General features: G+C 43.9%; 1 protein-coding gene across 2 annotated transcripts in view; it reads right to left on the bottom strand.

Moving 5' to 3' along the window:
• Positions 1-18,853, bottom strand: part of RGS22 (regulator of G protein signaling 22) — a 1,652,097-nt gene that overhangs the window by 419,272 nt on the left and 1,213,972 nt on the right. The gene's annotated exons all lie outside the window — the stretch shown is intronic.

The raw sequence follows: 18,853 nt of genomic DNA, 5'->3' as shown, positions 1-18,853 counted from the left end.
AAGGACTATTCTCTCACTATAAAGGCAGCAAAAAGGGAGTGGGAGGAGAAGTTTTGGGAAGATCTCTTGATTGCAAGCAAGGGAAAGGACGCAAGGGGCTTCTGGAGTTTGATTAGGAATAAGAATAGTCCGGATGCTTCGCTGGTTACATGCAACATCCCTGCCCAGCTCTGGTACACTCACTTCGAGGCCCTGTATTCTCACCCTGAAGGGGTTATTAGCGAGTCCTTTTTCTTGGAGGATGACTCAACAGATAGTGATATGGATGATTTCACTGAGAGGGAGGTGAGGCTGTAATCAAGTCCCTGGTCCCATTAAAGGCTGCGGGGCCGGATGGGCTACCCGGTGACTTGCTTCGTGCCAATCCCAAGGAATGGGGACAATTGGTCGCTGCGCTATTAAATGCAATCATGAAGGGCGCACTAGTACCCGATTCCTGGAAGGGGGCGGAGGTTGTCCCGATATTCAAAAAGGGGTGTCGGGACAACCCCGCTAACTACAGGCCCATCAGCCTAATTGACTCTTCCCAAAAGGTGGCAGGGAAGGTGATTTTGGGGAGGGTCCTTCAGTGGGCAGATGAGCACAAAATACTGTCGGACTTCCAGGCGGGTTTCCGCTCAGGTACGGGGACGATAGAACAAGCATTCAGGCTAATGCTCCTGTACTGGAAGGTGGTGGTGCTGGGCAAGGGCAGCCTTTATCTGGCCTTTATTGACCTGAAGACTGCCTTTGACCTAGTACCGAGGGAGAAGCTATGGAGGGTTTTGCAGGGGCTGGGACTGCCCGCCTACATCCTGTCGCTTCTGATTAAACTCCATTCAGACAACTATGCACAGGTGCGGTGGGGCAAGAACGGGGAGAAAACCAACAGAATCCCAGTGCGTAGGGGTGTCCGCCAGGGATGTGTGCTGGCTCCCACACTATTCTCATTGTATGTGAATGGTGTGGTTGAGCACCTGCTTAAGGAACCTGCAGATGCCCCGTCCCTGGCGGGCACCAGGATCCCCACCCTGCTCTTTGCTGATGATACCCTGCTCAAAGCAAAGACACCTCAGGGTCTCCAAAAGCTCCTCACCCGCTTTCAGGAGTTCTGCTCCCTTAGTGGCCTAATTATTAACGTAGATAAGACCAAATTCCTGACTATGAATCCCCCCAAAAAGTTAGGGCCCCCTCCGGTTTTAAATGCCGTTCCCCTGGAGAGGGTCCGAGAGTTTGATTATTTAGGGATTCGCCTCAGTAACTCCATGAGCTGGACCCCACATATCCAAAAGATTTTTGGGAGCGCGATTTCCATTCAGGTCTTCAGCACATATGTATTATTATCAATGAGCAAATAGCAGAAACATATAAACCGATCGAGGGCAATATTGAGTTAAAAGGTCTGGTTGTTGATAATGATCTTTCAGTGGTGCTAATGTAAATAGTCAAACGCGCTCCGTGTGGTGACTATTCATATATATATATATATATATATATATATATATATATATATATATATATATATATATATATATATATATATATATATATATATATATATGAATGAAACAGTAAGTCCAACAGAACTCAGACGAGCCCATAATCCTTTTTAGATGTTTATTTCGGCACAGCAAGCGATCGAGGATAACGCGTTTCGAACAACCCTGGTTGTTCTTGGTCACATGACCCGCGTTCCTCACATACCACCTTTTAAAGGTGTATCCACGTTTTTTTCATCAATTTGTGCTTTATTATTTCATGACACAAACAAAATTATACATGGTACCAATTGATAATCCTGATTTCTCTGATGAAAATTCGTGGAAAAAAAGTATATATATATGTAATACAATCAATTATAATCATTGATCATTCGTGCAATTAATGTGACAAAGTGCATAAAAAACCAGCTCTTATTTTAATATTCATCCTCTTCAATCTAGTGGGCTGTCTGTAATTTACAATTATGGTTTTAGTAGCAGAAAATTCATATTTCCTTAAAAATAAATGTCTTCAAGCAGTAAGTTAAGGAAAAAATATATATATATATATATATATATACACACACACACACACACACACATATATATATATAATAAGCTGTATGTGTAAATATTGTAAATACTGTACATAGGATTGCCTAAAATGTATTTAATTTATGATTTGATTAGAAACTATATATCTTTAATAAGGAATATACATGTATTGCTTCATTAAGTAGAGTATGAACTATGTCCCATAACATGTTCAAAGATGGCGCCCTCAGTAATGCAAAAGTTTGTTTGTCCTTTTTCTAAATGACAACACAATCATGTGTTTAAATGTTGCCTTGACAACGGCGCCCGCCCACATTGACAAAGTCAGGATTGCGGAAACGCGTTTATTTGTTGAATTTATTTTGCCAATAAATCTATAAAAAGATCTAACCTTTTCCATGCTCATGAGCACAGGAGCGCCGTGCCTCATGACGAGCTGAGCTCGTCATGAGCATGCGGGTGCTGTGCGCGCTCCCCTCCCTTCCCCCCCCAGCACAGCAGGAGAATTACCCCTGCAGCGAAGGGGCTAAGTAACGTGAGTGCTGGTCCATTCTACTTGTGTGGGGAGTTGGATATATATATGTATATGGATGAAGCAAGAGGATACATAACAGGTAACGTGTAATATGGACACATTGTCCTCAAGGAGTTCAGGTACATCAAAGCCGGAAGGCTGCAGGCTTTGTAAATTTTTACAAGAACCCAGCACCAAGGCAATATAAGAACACATTATACAGGTTGCCTGTTATGTATTCTTTATAACACGTGTTTATTTTGGGAGCTCGAAAAATGTTTTTTTTTCAAATAATGAAATATTTAAAACAACAAGGGAAGGACAAGTTACATACTATTGGAAATGTCTTATCTGGTACAGACTTGGTCTAGCCGCAGTTTCCTTACCTTAGAATTATCTCCAGACATCAGACTGGACCCAGAAAAGTTTTTTGAGCAGTATCCCTCGTGCCCAGAAGGTGGTGTCAATCGGCTTTGTGTGGCATTGTTGGCATCATCTGCGCAGGATGTGACGTGCACAGTGTTTATATAGGTACCACCCTAGAGCGCTGACATCAGTTACTTTTCGTGACTTACAAAGCCAAGAGTGCAGAGCCACAAAGAAAACTGACCACTGGTGTGGAAAACTAGGGCCCTGAAAGGGGAAAGCACTTCCCCTAGAAATCCGTTCGCAGAGTGGGGAGGATGGGTGGGTCAGTAAGGAATCTGCGGATAGATAGTCTCTACCAGATAAGGTGTTACCAAAGGTAACTTTACCATCCGATAGAGACTTCAAGCCGCAGCTGCCTTACCTAAGAATAGATATCTAAGCCCTTCATCAGAAAGCTCATTCATAATCTAAAAATCCCTGTCCTAAAATACTTGCTTATTGGAGCTCAGTTGTGAGAATGATTAGCCGGATGATTGATGAAACCCTTGGGTGTCATACCAAACTGTGTCTACTGGGAACTGGGGCGGAGGTAAAGGCGTCTCATGTAAAATTTATGTCTATAGCCTTGCTACTAGCCAAACGCAGGATTTCTGTCTGTTGGGAGAGTCGACTAGCGCCTACAACTAAATTGTGGCTACAGGACTTGACGTACTGCCGGGACCAGCTCACGTGCTATGCGGAGGAGTTGCTATCTGCTTCCAAACATCGTGACACTAGTGGGCCACTCACAATGTATCTGCTGTCAATTACTGATGTATAATGTACATATTGCATTTATAATGCTACCCTGTTTGTCATCGCCCTACAAATCAATGTCTGTTTTGCCATGTCTGTAACTCTGGTTATATTGGATCTCATGATCTGCGACGCTGTAATCTCAATACTGTGACACTAATGGATATTTCAACTGTACTGATGCCATACCTTTGACCTTTTGCAATGTTCTGTATTTTATTTGAAAAAGCACAAATAAAAAAAAACAAAAAACAATCTAAAAATCCCGGATATAAACAGACATGGACTGCATACCAAAATGATGGCCTATGCTGACGACTTCCTTTGTCAAGCCCGACACCGAGAGGGCTATTAAAGCCATAGAACATGAAGCACAGGATTTTGGGAAGATATCGGGGTATTCGCTTAATAATGGAAAAGAAATGCGTTACTTACCTGTAACTGCAGTTATCCAGTATTGGTATCTTTCATAGATTCACTTGCCTGAATCATTCCCCGTCGTCGGGGTGGAAGTCCCCGGTACATAAATAAAGTAATGTCACATAGACATATACATATAGTAATGGGCCGGAGGCCTCTCATTAGTAACATATCCATGTCCTTTTGTGAAAAGGACCAAACTTTGGCCAAGAGCCAATCAGCTATCACCACCCCACCCTCTAGAACCTTCCTGGAAGGAGCTCTTGTCCCTCAGATTTTCGTAAGCACAGTGCTAAGTAGTATATAACTGAGAGAAACTAGGGTGAGCCCTTCCAGGGGAGGTGGGTGGGTGGCATGTGAATCTATGAAAGATACCAATACTGGATAACTGCAGTTACAGGTAAGTAACGCATTTCTTATCCAGTATTAGGGGTATATTTCATAGATTCACATGCCTGAATCAGAGTAGCGAGCAATAACAAGCACATTTCGAATGGTACAACAAGAAATCTCACTAGATAATAACATATCAATTGTGAAATGCAAAAGGTACCAAAATGCAATATAAAAGAGAAATGTGCATGTAGACAGTAGGAAGGTGGGATGCAAGAGAAGGCTCACCTCTAGTGAAACAGATGACGGAGCACAGCTTGTCCCACTGCAGCATCTTTCATTAGTTCCGTATCCAAGCAGTAGTGACTGGTGAACGTATGCGGCGTCTTCCATGTCGCCGCTCTGCAGATGTCAATGATGGGCACTCCCGCAAAGAGCGCCATGGAGGTTGAGACTGCTCTAGTGGAATGAGCACAACCCTTGGAATGCAGAGAATGTCCTGCTTGCTGATGACAGAAAGCAATAGCTGCAGAGATCCAACGTGAAATGCTCTGCTTAGTCAATGAAAGACCTTTCCTAGGTCTGCTAAAGGCAACGAAGAGTTGGTTAGACTTCCGAAATGTCTTTGTTCTGTGGATGTAGAACTTAAGACAGCGTTTGAGATCAAGAGAGTGGAGAGACCTCTCTGCTGCGGGAAGTGGATTCGGGAAGAAAGACCGCAGGACTATAGGCTCATTAAGGTGAAAGTCAGATGGGAAATAGCAGTAAAAAGTGGCTACCGGCATATACCAGTGCTACATGCAAATAAATCTACTGTGTCAAACAGAGGTGAAATGATGTGCAGCCCAGGTGGAAAGTAGAACCCTCAGGCACCCTCCGCAGATGGGTAGCCGTTTATCTTCATTGGGTTCACAAGTTAGTGTATGTGAACAACATCATATCAAAACAAATGTGCAGATTAAAATGAGTGTAGACCACTCCCTCAACCAACATTTTTAATAAAGGGGTGATTCGAACTCAGTTAAAAACAGTGTGCAAAAAAAGGGGGGACATCGAGAGTTAAGCAAATTTGAACTCCCTGTCCTAAAAAACGGTCGACATGTTTCAGCTCTCTGGTCTATTACGACCCAGCATTCCTCAGGACCAGAAAAAATAATAAGGAAAAACTCACCCAACCGGGCAGTACACGCCCTAAAGTGCCTACTCACGGTGGGTGGATAATCGCAAAAGAAACCAGATTTATATCTTATGCAAACCTCTAACCATCGAGGTGTATGGAATCTGTAAATAAATCCAAAAGGCACATTAAAAATACAGACATTCCACTATCATATGTGCTCAACCATCATTTCTTTACAAAAAACCAATCATTTGATGCTCACTAGCCCCATCTTTCACCCAGTGACACAGTAAAAAGAATGAGGTGGTGTAAACTCTCACCACAAAGAACTACAAACATTCCCATAGCTGTTATGTTTAGGAGATGTAGATCTACCTTGGTTGTTAGCCTTACTCGCTTTGTTTGGCTTTTACTCGCTGTATGGAAGTTTACGGTATATATCTGAACCCTCATTTCAGAGGTAAAACAGTATAAGTCTCATCCAGAACCTCTGAAGATATGTTTCATCAGTGGTCGGGCTTGTGTACTTAATGTTTAGAAAAAATTAAAAATACACAGAAATTCTTCGAGAAATGTGCTCAGCCTTAAGATATTATATACACAACTATATTCTACCTCTCTGCATAGGAGGCTTAAATCTCACATACAATCCCATTATAGTAAGGCAAAAGTTGGCTACTCACTTAAACGTAATGCCATGGTAATCTCACTTATAATGAGGTCTGAGACTCTCCTTTGCGGGCTTTCTTGAAGAGGGAAAAGGAACAGAAAAACAGAAGGCACGACCATTAAACTACAAAACTCCCTCTGCAGGTGGAGTTTTAAGAAAAAATAGCTAAATCAAAAAATGGCAATGTGTGTAATCAGTTTATCGCCCCTATATGAGGAGACTTACTTTAAATCTTCCCAAATGAAGATTCCATGAGTCCGTGGAGATGGATATCTTCACGGCAGCACCTGTTGATAGTTAAATAAGGTCGTAAGTTTAAACTAGTATGCCCCACTCGACCTGTTTGGTTAGAAGAACCTTCCCGACTTCATTAGATACTTTCTATAAAGAGACGCTAGCGTTTTTAATGTAGAGGCTTATGAAAAACCCCCATTCTTATCATAAGTACAAATGACCAAATTCGTCTGATAAACACTCTCTTGGCCAAAGCGACGGAGTATACTGATGGGCCAGTTGTATGCGCTGTGAACATTTCCCTCGGTCGGGTGATTAAATACTACAATGTAATATACCTCACCGAGTAAATAAAAACGGAGTTACATGCTCACAATATACGGAATCACTCACTATTTAGCTGGCGACTCCCCGTATTTCCACCTAGGAAAACGTCTCATCCACGGCACGGAAAACGATTTGAGCCACGGTTGGGTCAGATCTTGTTGCTTCCTGAATGGGCGTGGCGAACATGTCAGCGAACCACGTGATCGGGGCACCAACACTAAACTTAAAGGTGCAGTGACATCCACCCTTCCCCAGTGTTACGAGTTGTATGTTTTACCAGGGACAGAATTGACCAATGCGTCACACAGTGAAAAAGGGGGCATAATGTCATTAATAAAATATAATTTATCAGAAACTGTGTTTACCACTTGTATCTCCAATCGGAAAAGAGAATAATTTAATTATTCTAAATTGGCAATAGAAAGCCCATCTTTGTCTCTCACTGCGGATTTAACTAGCCTCTCAATAAATCTGAGTGTTTATGTCAAAGTTCAAAATAAGTGGTGCCATAGAGTAATAAGAACAATGAATGGCGCCAAATGAAAAGTGAAAACTGACTACTAGCTTAGTGATATGGCGGGCCAGATTAACGCTTCATCACTGTCCCCCATGGTATATCATCATTGGGCCCAGATAGCTTGGCACTGTACTCATGACTGGGCTATCCTGATTATAAAAACTGCCTTACGGCTTTCGGAGGCCCTTCTCATTGAGATACAGGCAACGGAAGCCCACATCAAGACCACAATAACGGGCTTCAAGAAAAAATTAGACGAGTTCAACAAAGAACTGGTTGAATACAAAGACAATTTAGCCCAGTCTAAGGTTCAACAATTCCAAAAGGATTTGAAAAAGTGGGCATTTGATAAAGTGTACCCATATGCTAGTGCAGATTATAAACCTTTAGACCGTACAAATTATAATTCTGACGCTTCCGATGATTCAAATTCCAGTGGGTCAAGTACAGGCACTTTTTCTAACAAACAAAGGGGAAGAGGACGGGGCAGAAGAGTACAGAATTATTCTGCCTGGCCCCCATACCCACAATTTGGACATGGTGAATTCCAGCCTTATCCGTATCCCCCAACACCATTTCCACCACAAATGGGTTGGAATCCGCATTTTGCACCACCACCACCACCCCCTCAATATCAACCTAATATGTATCCCCCTCATTTTTTAGGGTTTGGCCAGAGAGGGCGGGGGAAGAGACGGGGAGGGAATCAAGTGCATTGGCAGACACCAGAGGCGGTGGGAGACAACACACGCAGCAAGACACAGGAACAGAGAGCGGGCACCAGCAACACATAAGCCTAGTGACCAATTTATCCAGTAGGGTTCTGAACACGGATGAACAATCAGTTTTGGAGAAAGGATTGGGTTTTATACCATCAGCACGACTAGATCGCTTCAAACTCTTGTGTGAACTTACTGAGTTCTTTAGAAAATTACGTTTGAAAGCTTTTTTTGCCAGTCGTGAACTAACAGACAGCCAAACAAATAACAGCGATACGTATTTCAGAAATAAATCCTCTTTTACACCCCCTGCACATTTAGTTCCTGCCGAACTAATTGCCTTTGAACAGGCGGTGTTCCGGGAGGTTGAACAAGCGGAAGAACCCACAATGTACAAAAACCTTTCAGGGGCACAATTTAAAGCAATTGAATCGTTAAAAAATGATTCTGACATAACGATTAAGAGTGCCGACAAAGGCGGGGGAATTGTTATACAGGATACTACAGCGTACGAAGCTGAGTGCAGAAGACTTCTCAGTGATACTTCTAGTTACACAGTCCTGATGGAAGATCCAACTGCCTCTCTCAAGGATGAGATAGTGGAGTTAGTGATGACTGCAGAGCATGATAACTGTATAAGTAAGCAGGAAGCAGATTTTCTGACAAATTCCGAAGGGAAGGTCCCTTATTTTTACTGTTTACCTAAAACACATAAGAACCGTTTTCCCCCACCTGGACGACCTATAGTGGCGGGCATTGGGTCCTTGTTAGAACCTTTGTCCAAATATTGTGACTTCTTTTTTAAGCCCTTGATACAGTCTACATGCACTTATATCAAGGATACGAAAAGCCTACTGTCTATGCTCCTTACTGTCAAACTTCCTGAGGAACCTTGTTTTTTAGTCTCTCTAGATATAGAGAGCCTATATACTTGCATTCCACAAGATGCCACCTTGAAGGTCTTGGCGGATGTTTTGGATGAAACCCCTTGGGATTATAACACCTCCAAAACATTTGTCATTGAGTGTGCCACTCTTGCATTAAAACGTAATTTTTTTCAATATAAAAACGATTTGTTTTTACAGAAGACAGGGACATCTATGGGCAGCACTTTTGCTCCAAGCATAGCTGGCCTTTATGTCCATAATTTTGAAAAGACCCACATATTGGCGAATACCAACCCATACACTCTCAATGTTATCCTGTGGCAGAGGTACATTGACGATGTGTTACTAATATGGAAAGGGTCAGAGGAGAGCTTACTGGCCTTCTTTGATTGGGTCAACACCTGTGATCCTCATTTGAGGTTCACTCACCATCATAGCAGGGATAGTATTGAATTCCTTGATGTGACAATCACCCGGACGGGTGATCACCTCACTACCAAAACATACTACAAACCGACCAGTAAGAACAATTTACTGCATTTTACCAGTTTCCATCCGCGTCCATTGCGGGAGAATCTCCCATTTGGTCAGTACCTACGCATCCGGAGGAACTGCAGTAGTATCACTGATTTTAAGAACCAGGCCAAAGACCTGACTATGAAACTTTCACACAGAGGCTATCCAGAAACAATCTTGAAGAAAAGTTGCAAGCGGGCACGTAACCAAAATCGTGAAGCCCTACTGGAGGAAAATGTAAGAGAGGAAGAACCTGAAATCCCACTGACATGTGCACCAGAACCCCTTTTAAAATTTGTTGAGACATTGAACCAACCCTTGAGCTGTGCATCCATCCAATAACAATTGATTATTACCACATACTCTAGCATTTCTAACACAGTGAGTCGGACAATAAACAAACATTGGCGAATTCTGACAAGCAATGGCATTCAATGGCAAAAACCACTTTTCTCTTATAAACGAGAGAGGAGTCTCAAATATGCACTTGTACGAACTCGCCCCATTGAGAGAAAGTTTACCAGTCGGGATACAAATGTACTCTCTAGTTGGAAACTCCCTCCGGTAGTGGGACACTATCCATGTGGAGGGTGTAGCGTTTGCCACTTAACAACAGCAACTAAAACGTTGGCCCTAGAAGTAGGAAAGACCTGGCATCTGAGGACTCATACAAATTGTAATAAATACAACGTGGTCTATCTGATAGTGTGCCCCTGTGAGCTACGTTACGTGGGTATGACCACGGAAAAAATTACACTGCGCATAGGGGAACACCGCAGTATTATCAGATGCCAGAGAAACACAACTAAACTCACAGCGCATTTTCTGGAGAAAGGGCATAGTCCTAATGATGTCAGATGGTCGATTATAGAACATCTGGAATACGGTAACGAGAACACCCTGTTTGAAAAGGAGCAAAGGTGGGTACACCGTTTGGCAACCCACCGGCAAGGACTCAATGATGATATACCATGGGGGACAGTGATGAAGCGTTAATCTGGCCCGCCATATCACTAAGCTAGTAGTCAGTTTTCACTTTTCATTTGGCGCCATTCATTGTTCTTATTACTTTATGGCACCACTTATTTTGAACTTTGACATAAACACTCGGATTTATTGAGAGGCTAGTTAAATCAGCAGTGAGAGACAAAGATGGGCCTTCTATTGCCAATTTAGAATAATTAAATTATTCTCTTTTCCGATTGGAGATACAAGTGGTAAACACAGTTTCTGATAAATTATACACCTTGAAGGGCAGGGAGTATACAATGTGACTACACCTTAAAATTGACCCGGCACCCTTAATTACTGTGAGTCTAATAAACACATGAGGAGAGATTTAAATGCGTCTTCCTCTGCTCGGTTGTTTTATTAATGACATTATGCCCCCTTTTTCACAGTGTGACGCATTGGTCAGTTCTGTCCCTGGTAAAACATACAACTCGTAACACTGGGGAAGGGTGGATGTCACTGCACCTTTAAGTTTAGTGTTGGTGCCCCGATCACGTGGTTCGCTGACATGTTCGCCACGCCCATTCAGGAAGCAACAAGATCTGACCCAACCGTGGCTCGAATCGTTTTCCGAGCCGTGGATGAGACGTTTTCCTAGGTGGAAATACGGGGAGTCGCCAGCTAAATAGTGAGTGATTCCGTATATTGTGAGCATGTAACTCCGTTTTTATTTACTCGGTGAGGTATATTACATTGTAGTATTTAATCACCCGACCGAGGGAAATGTTCACAGCGCATACAACTGGCCCATCAGTATACTCCGTCGCTTTGGCCAAGAGAGTGTTTATCAGACGAATTTGGTCATTTGTACTTATGATAAGAATGGGGTTTTTTCATAAGCCTCTACATTAAAAACGCTAGCGTCTCTTTATAGAAAGTATCTAATGGAGTCGGGAAGGTTCTTCTAACCAAACAGGTCGAGTGGGGCATACTAGTTTAAACTTACGACCTTATTTAACTATCAACAGGTGCTGCCGTGAAGATATCCATCTCCACGGACTCATGGAATCTTCATTTGGGAAGATTTAAAGTAAGTCTCCTTATATAGGGGCGATAAACTGATTACACACATTGCCATTTTTTGATTTAGCTATTTTTTCTTAAAACTCCACCTGCAGAGGGAGTTTTGTAGTTTAATGGTCGTGCCTTCTGTTTTTCTGTTCCTTTTCCCTCTTCAAGACAGCCCGCAAAGGAGAGTCTCAGACCTCATTATAAGTGAGATTACCATGGCATTACGTTTAAGTGAGTAGCCAACTTTTGCCTTACTATAATGGGATTGTATGTGAGATTTAAGCCTCCTATGCAGAGAGATAGAATATAGTTGTGTATATAATATCTTAAGGCTGAGTGCATTTCTCGAAGAATTTCTGTGTATTTTTAATTTTTTCTAAACATTAAGTACACAAGCCCGACCACTGATGAAACATATCTTCAGAGGTTCTGGATGAGACTTATACTGTTTTACCTCTGAAATGAGGGTTCAGATATATACCGTAAACTTCCATAAAGCGAGTAAAAGCCAAACAAAGCGAGTAAGGCTAACAACCAAGGTAGATCTACATCTCCTAAACATAACAGCTATGGGAATGTTTGTAGTTCTTTGTGGTGAGAGTTTACACCACCTCATTCTTTTTACTGTGTCACTGGGTGAAAGATGGGGCTAGTGAGCATCAAATGATTGGTTTTTTGTAAAGAAATGATGGTTGAGCACATATGATAGTGGAATGTCTGTATTTTTAATGTGCCTTTTGGATTTATTTACAGATTCCATACACCTCGATGGTTAGAGGTTTGCATAAGAAATAAATCTGGTTTCTTTTGCGATTATCCACCCACCGTGAGTAGGCACTTTAGGGCGTGTACTGCCCGGTTGGGTGAGTTTTTCCTTATTATTTTTTCTGGTCCTGAGGAATGCTGGGTCGTAATAGACCAGAGAGCTGAAACATGTCGACCGTTTTTTAGGACAGGGAGTTCAAATTTGCTTAACTCTCGATGTCCCCCCTTTTTTTGCACACTGTTTTTAACTGAGTTCGAATCACCCCTTTATTAAAAATGTTGGTTGAGGGAGTGGTCTACACTCATTTTAATCTGCACATTTGTTTTGGTATGATGTTGTTCACATACACTAACTTGTGAACCCAATGAAGATAAACGGCTACCCATCTGCGGAGGGTGCCTGAGGGTTCTACTTTCCACCTGGGCTGCACATCATTTCACCTCTGTTTGACACAGTAGATTTATTTGCATGTAGCACTGGTATATGTCGGTAGCCACTTTTTACTGCTATTTCCTGTAAAAGGATCTCTCTCTTTTTTCTTAGATATTTGTATTTGTTGTACATACTCTCTTGTTGTTTATTCTAGTTCTACCCTGGGGGTGGGAGAGTATTTGATTAAGCCCTCTCTCTCTAGTTGTTGATACATGAAAGTCAGATGGGACCTTTGGAATGAATTTAGGATCAGTCTTTAGAATCACTCTGTCCCGCCTGAATTGGAGGAAAGGGTCTTGAATTGAGAAGGCTTGGAGTTCGCTTACTCGTCTCGCTGAGGTAAGGGCCAGTAGAAGAGCCATTTTCCAGGAAAGATATTTTATATCAGCTTTGTGTATTGGCTTAAAGGGATGTTTCATTAATTGAGCAAGCACAATGTTTAGCTGCCAGGTAGGCGGTAAAGACTTCACCGGAGGGAATGTCCTGAACAAGCCTTTAAGAAATTGTTTTATGAGTCTACTGGACCAGAGGGAAGCACCAGTTGAGGAACGTCTGAAACGAGATATGGCAGCCAGGTGAACTTTTATTGAATCAATCAATCAATCAATCATGGACACTTATATAGCGCACTACTTACCCGGAGGGTCTCAAGGCGCTTGAAGCATGAGCAAGACCTGAGTTTGCCAAATGAAAAAGGTAAGGCAAAATCTGTGTAGGTGACGAAGAAAAAGGATGTATTTTCTTTGATTTACACCACATGGAGAACCTTTTCCATTTCCTGGAATATGTTTTGTTGGTACTGTCAGCCCGAGCCCGGGCTAGTACAGCTCTGCAATCTTGTGGGATGTCTAAGTTCTGGAATTCTCTGAACTCAGGAGCCAAGCCGATAATTTGAGAGATGCTGGATCCGGATGTTGGACTTGTCTGTTGTTCATTGTGAGGAGATTGGGGCACGGTTTGAATGGGATCGGCGGTTCCAGCGATAGGAGATGTAGCTCCGTAAACCAGTGCTGGCGTGGCCAAGCTGGAGCTATCAAGATCAGGGTACAATGTTCCGCCTTCAGCTTTCGGAGAACCCTGGGAATCAGGGAAAATGGAGGAAATGCGTACGCAAAGACGTTGAACCATGCGTTCGAAAATGCATTCCCTAGAGACCCCTTCTGGGGACGCCAGCTTGCATAATGTTGGCATTTGGCATTGTGTCTGGTTGCGAACAGATCCAGGTGAGGCCTGCCCCATCGGGAGAAGATGTGACTGAGAAGTTGGTTGTCCAGCTCCCACTCATGGCACACAGAGCGCTGTCTGCTCAGTGAGTCTGCAAAGACATTGTCAGTTCCAGGGACATATTCTGCCCGAAGGGAAATGTTGTGAAGAAGTAGCCAGTTCCAGATTTTCTGAGATTCGTGAGACAACGTCAGAGAACGAGTCCCCCCTTGTTTGTTTATACAGTGCATTGTGGTGGTGTTGTCTGTTCTCACAAGCACTGGGGAATTTTTGATCCGAGGCAGGAACGCTCGAAGCGCCAGGTAAACTGCTCGTAACTCGAGAAGGTTTATGTGCAGTTGCCATTCGGCAGGGTACCACTGTCCGTTGATTCTGAGTTCTTGGAGGAACGCACCCCAACCTTCCAGGGACGCATCAGTTGTTATCAAATGCGGCGAAACTGGAAGCAGGAAAGGCATACCCCGCATAAGGTTCTGTAGATGAGTCCACCACTGTAGAGCTTTCACCATGGGAGGAGTCACTCGGATTACATAGTCGAATGTTCCTGTACACTGGATCCATTGAGTGGATAGCGCTTCTTGAAGAGGGTGCATATGAAGACGGCAGTGTGGAACTAACAGGATGCAAGAAGACATCATCCCTAGCAGGGACTTGTAAAGGCGCACCGTGAGGGTTCTTTTGGTTTGTACACGGGCCGCAAAGGATGCCAGCTTGGATTGACGCTTCTGAGCCGTATCGAGGGCTGCGCCTAGGAAAGTGAGACTCTGGGAAGGCTGAAGGACAGATTTCTCTCGATTGAGAGTAAGGCCCAAGTCATTGAAAAGTTGAAGACAGGCGTTGGAGGACTTGGTCACGCCTGCAAAAGAAGGTGCCTTGACGAGCCAGTCGTCCAATATGGGAAGACTTGGTGATGTTGTTGCCGGAGGTACGCTGCTACTGGAGACAGGCATTTTGTAAAAATGCGTGGTGCCGACTTCAGGCCGAAAGGCAACACTCGAAACTGGTAGTGTTTGCCAGCCACAGCAAACCTGAGGTATTGCTTGTGATTCCTGTGGATAGGCACGTGAAAATAAGCGTCTTGAAGGTCTAGAGACACCATGAAGTTGTTCACATTGAGAAGTTGTAGCACCTCCTGAAGGGACACCATACAGAATGACTGTTTTTTGAGAAACTTGTTTAGGTCTCTTAGGTCCAATATATGTCCCCATTTTTATTCTTTCTTCCGAATTAAGAAGAATCGGGAGTAGAACCCCTTGCCTCTCTGACCGCGAGGGACTCTTTCTATAGCGCCTTTCTGGAGCATTAGTGAGAGTTACAATTGCAGCAGATGTAAATTCTTGTGGAGCATTGGGCGAGGAGGAGTTTGAGGCGGAATTTCTATGAACTCCCGAGAGTGTCCGAAGCGAACTAGTTGGAGGACCCATCGATCTGTAGTAATCTTTCTCCAATTTTGTAGGAAAGATGATATTCTCCCTCCAACTTTGCATGGTGGAGAAGAAGTGGAGACCTGTGGCAGAGAGAAGTCATTGTCTTCTGGCTGTGTCCTTCTTTCCTCCTCTACCACGAAAGGAAGACTTTGTGTAAGACGACTGTTGTTGTTGTCTTTGCTGATACTGGGGTTTGTACTGCTGATTTGAGCTGTACGAGGACCGGTAACCTTGAAAATCACCTCTTGAAGATTGGCCTCTCCCTCTTGAGCCCCGAAAGGGAGGATTTTTAAACTGGAGGGTACCCAGTGCCTTCGCTGTATCGGTATCTTTTTTAATACCTTGAAGCGCCTCATCAATGTGTGCTCCAAACAGAAGTTGCCCGTCGTAAGGCATGTTGAGCACCTTAGTTTGCACTTCCGGTCGGAAAGTAGTTGCTTTGAGCCAGCCTTGTCGTCTCAGTACCGCAGCTCCAGCTAGTTGGCGGAACCCCGTCGATGCGATATTCATCGCACAATCAATCATCTCTGAGGCTGAGCGTTCGCCTCCTAAGAGAATCTTTTTAGCCTCTTCTTTTTCTTTCTCCGACAATGATCCCAAATATGGGGCGATATCAGCCCACATTTGACGGTTGTAACGTCCTAACAGTGCCATAGAGTTTGAAGAGCCCACTGTCAATGCGGACATCAAAGAAAACCGCTTTCCAATATTGTCCAATTTTCGTCCCTCCTTATCCGGTGGCGCAGTTAGAGCAGCAGAAGGATTTTTCGATTTGCACTGCGCTGCTTGAGTAATGACCGAGTCCGGCTTGGGATGGCCAGTAAGGCAAGCTGGAGCCGTGTCTGGAGCCCTATATTTCTTGTCCAGCCTGGGCAGAACTGGGGGCAAAGAAGAAGGGTTTTGCATGATTTTAACCCCTTGGTCCCAAATATAGTCGATGATAGGGATGGACCTAACAGCCTTTATTGAATGATTCCTTAAAATCATAAAGGAAAGTCTTGTTGTTGAGTGGTTATTGGAATCTTGAGACGCAAAGCCGCCCTGCGCCCCGCGAATCGGCTTGCGTTGGCACAGGAGATGCTGGACATGGAATGACGTAATCATCCCACTCGTCATGTGAGTCCTGGAGTTCCCCTTCCTCCTGTTGTTGCTCCTCCTCTTCATCATCTGAGGATGGTGGAGGATGTGAAGGAGCAGGATCCGGCTGAAGCACTAGAGGTGGAGGCCGAGGTCTAGGCGGAGGAGAAACTACTGGAGGTGGTGGAGGTGTAGAGGGAAACCTTTGTTTATAGTCCGTAATCAAGAACTGCAGATCCGTGACTATGGATGCGGGTAGACACACCATAGGTTGAGGAGGAGGAGGAGGAGTCTGGAATTCCTCCTGGTGATCCACTTGTTCGTCCTGTTCTTGCTCTTCATAATCTGAACTCTCGTGATATTTTAAGTTCAGTTCAGCATGGCTATTAGCTGTCTGGAACATCCGAGTCTTCGTCGTCCAGAAGATGCGCAGGTGGTAAAGCCTGGACTCTGCTCGGAGAGGTTAAATCCGGTGTCAGAGTGCGCTTGGTAATTTTTAAGTGAACGTACGCACTTTTCAAGGTAGGTACCTGTGTCGTCGTCGAGCCCGTCGACGGGGTGGTCGTCGACGACTCATCCAGTTGTCATCGTAAACGATGTCGTCGACGACGACGATGTCATCGACGACGACGATGTCATCGACGTTTGAGTCGTCGATGGAGATTTCTCCGTCGACGGCGTCGAAGTCGTTGGAGCCTTCATCGACGACGATGGAGCTTCCGTCGGCGACGATGATGTGGACTTCGGCGTTGTGGAAGCGCGCGTCGACGACGATTTCTTTATTGTTATAAAAGATGAAACGGACCTACCCGTAGACGACGAGGATGTTGTAGACGTCGACGTGGAGAATGAAGATGACGCCACAGAAGTGGAGATGGTCGCTGTCGACGCTGTCACAGGCAGAGCTGATGATGTCGTGAAGGGTTTCTTGAAGGTGGAAGCAGAGCCCTGAGGAAAAACCTTCACAGGCAAGGCCTTAGAATGAACCTCTGAAGACTTCAGCGTCTTCTTTTGAGGTGGCTCCGAAGATGGTCTTGGGGATGTCACTCTAGACCTTTTAGGAGAGGAATGTGGACTCTTGAAGGAACACTCACTCCCACCAGAAGAGACTGTCTGGCCCTTATCTGTCAGTCTCTGAAGCCATATCAACAGGCGCCCCTCTATGTCCTTGAGGGTCTTTGTTGGAAAAGTCCGGCAGACTTTACAATCCTTAGAAGAGTGGTGTGGGTAGAGACAATAAAGGCAATACTTATGCTTGTCATCTACATGAAGCCTCTTCTTGCCACAAGAGGCACTAGGTCTAAAAAGTCCTTTTTTAGGTGTATCAGCCATGATAAACTGAAAACCCCACACAAATAAAGAAGTTCTGTGAGAAAAGTACTGGAAAATCCAGAGAAATAAGGAAAACTGAGCAGAGCTCAGTGGAGACTCCCTTAGCACGACGTGCGGTAGAAAATCTGAGGGACAAGAGCTCCTTCCAGGAAGGTTCTAAAGGGTGGTGATAGCTGTTTGGCTCTAGGCCAAAGTTTGGTCCTTTTCACAAAAGGACATGGATATGTTACTAATGAGAGGCCTCTGGCCCATTACTATATATATATGTCTATGTGACATTACTTTATTTATGTAACGGGGACTCCCACCCCGACGACGGGGAATGATTCAGGCATGTGAATCTATGAAAGATACCCCTAATACTGGATAAACCCAGATTTTCATGAATAGGCAGATCAATTGGGCTGATCATGGAGTGATAAAAAAGGCCAACTACCATAGGGTAAATATCTTGGCAGATACCAACTTAATAGTGAACGAGAACTTAGAGCCTCTTGCTGCAGATACCAAAAAGGCATTGAATAGGCTCAACAACTTACATTTGACTATCGTAGGCTGTTGTCACATTATCAAAATGATAGTCTTCCCCACAATTTTATATTATTTCTGAGCTATCCCTCTTGAATTCACAAATCAAGCCTTACAGAAAGTTGACTGTTTGTTCTTCCAATTCATTTGGGCTTATTCTCAGCCAAGAAGATCATTTAAATTTCTTTCTCTTTCTCTTGAGAGAGGGGGTTGGGCCCTCCCAAAGTTGCGACTATATTATTGGGCTACGGCTTTACAAGGATCCCACAGGGTGCTTCTGTCACCATTTGAACTATTGTTGGGTCCGGAGGCTAAAGGCTGTCTGTGGCGCCAATTAGCATTTGGGTATTTTAAGAGGGTAAGACTCAAGACCCTTATCGGAGCTTACAAGGTATTCATGGCCATGTGTAAACTTCTTGGGCTGGGTAGACTAAATTATTATAACCCCACCAATAACAACTTCAACTTGCCTGGAATTTTCGAGAGTCCTTACTTCCATAAATGGCATAGCTCAGGGATAAAAACACTAGAGGCCCTGTACTCGCCCAGTGGGGTCTTGACCTTTGAAGAACTTCAGGCGAGATTTAATTTGTGCCAGAATGAGGTTTA

This window comes from Lissotriton helveticus, chromosome 4_1 (genome assembly GCF_964261635.1).
Source record: "Lissotriton helveticus chromosome 4_1, aLisHel1.1, whole genome shotgun sequence".
Taxonomy (NCBI): Eukaryota; Metazoa; Chordata; class Amphibia; order Caudata; family Salamandridae; genus Lissotriton; species Lissotriton helveticus.
The sequence above is the reverse complement of the archived record's forward strand: the minus strand, read 5'-3'. Positions and strand labels throughout refer to the sequence as shown.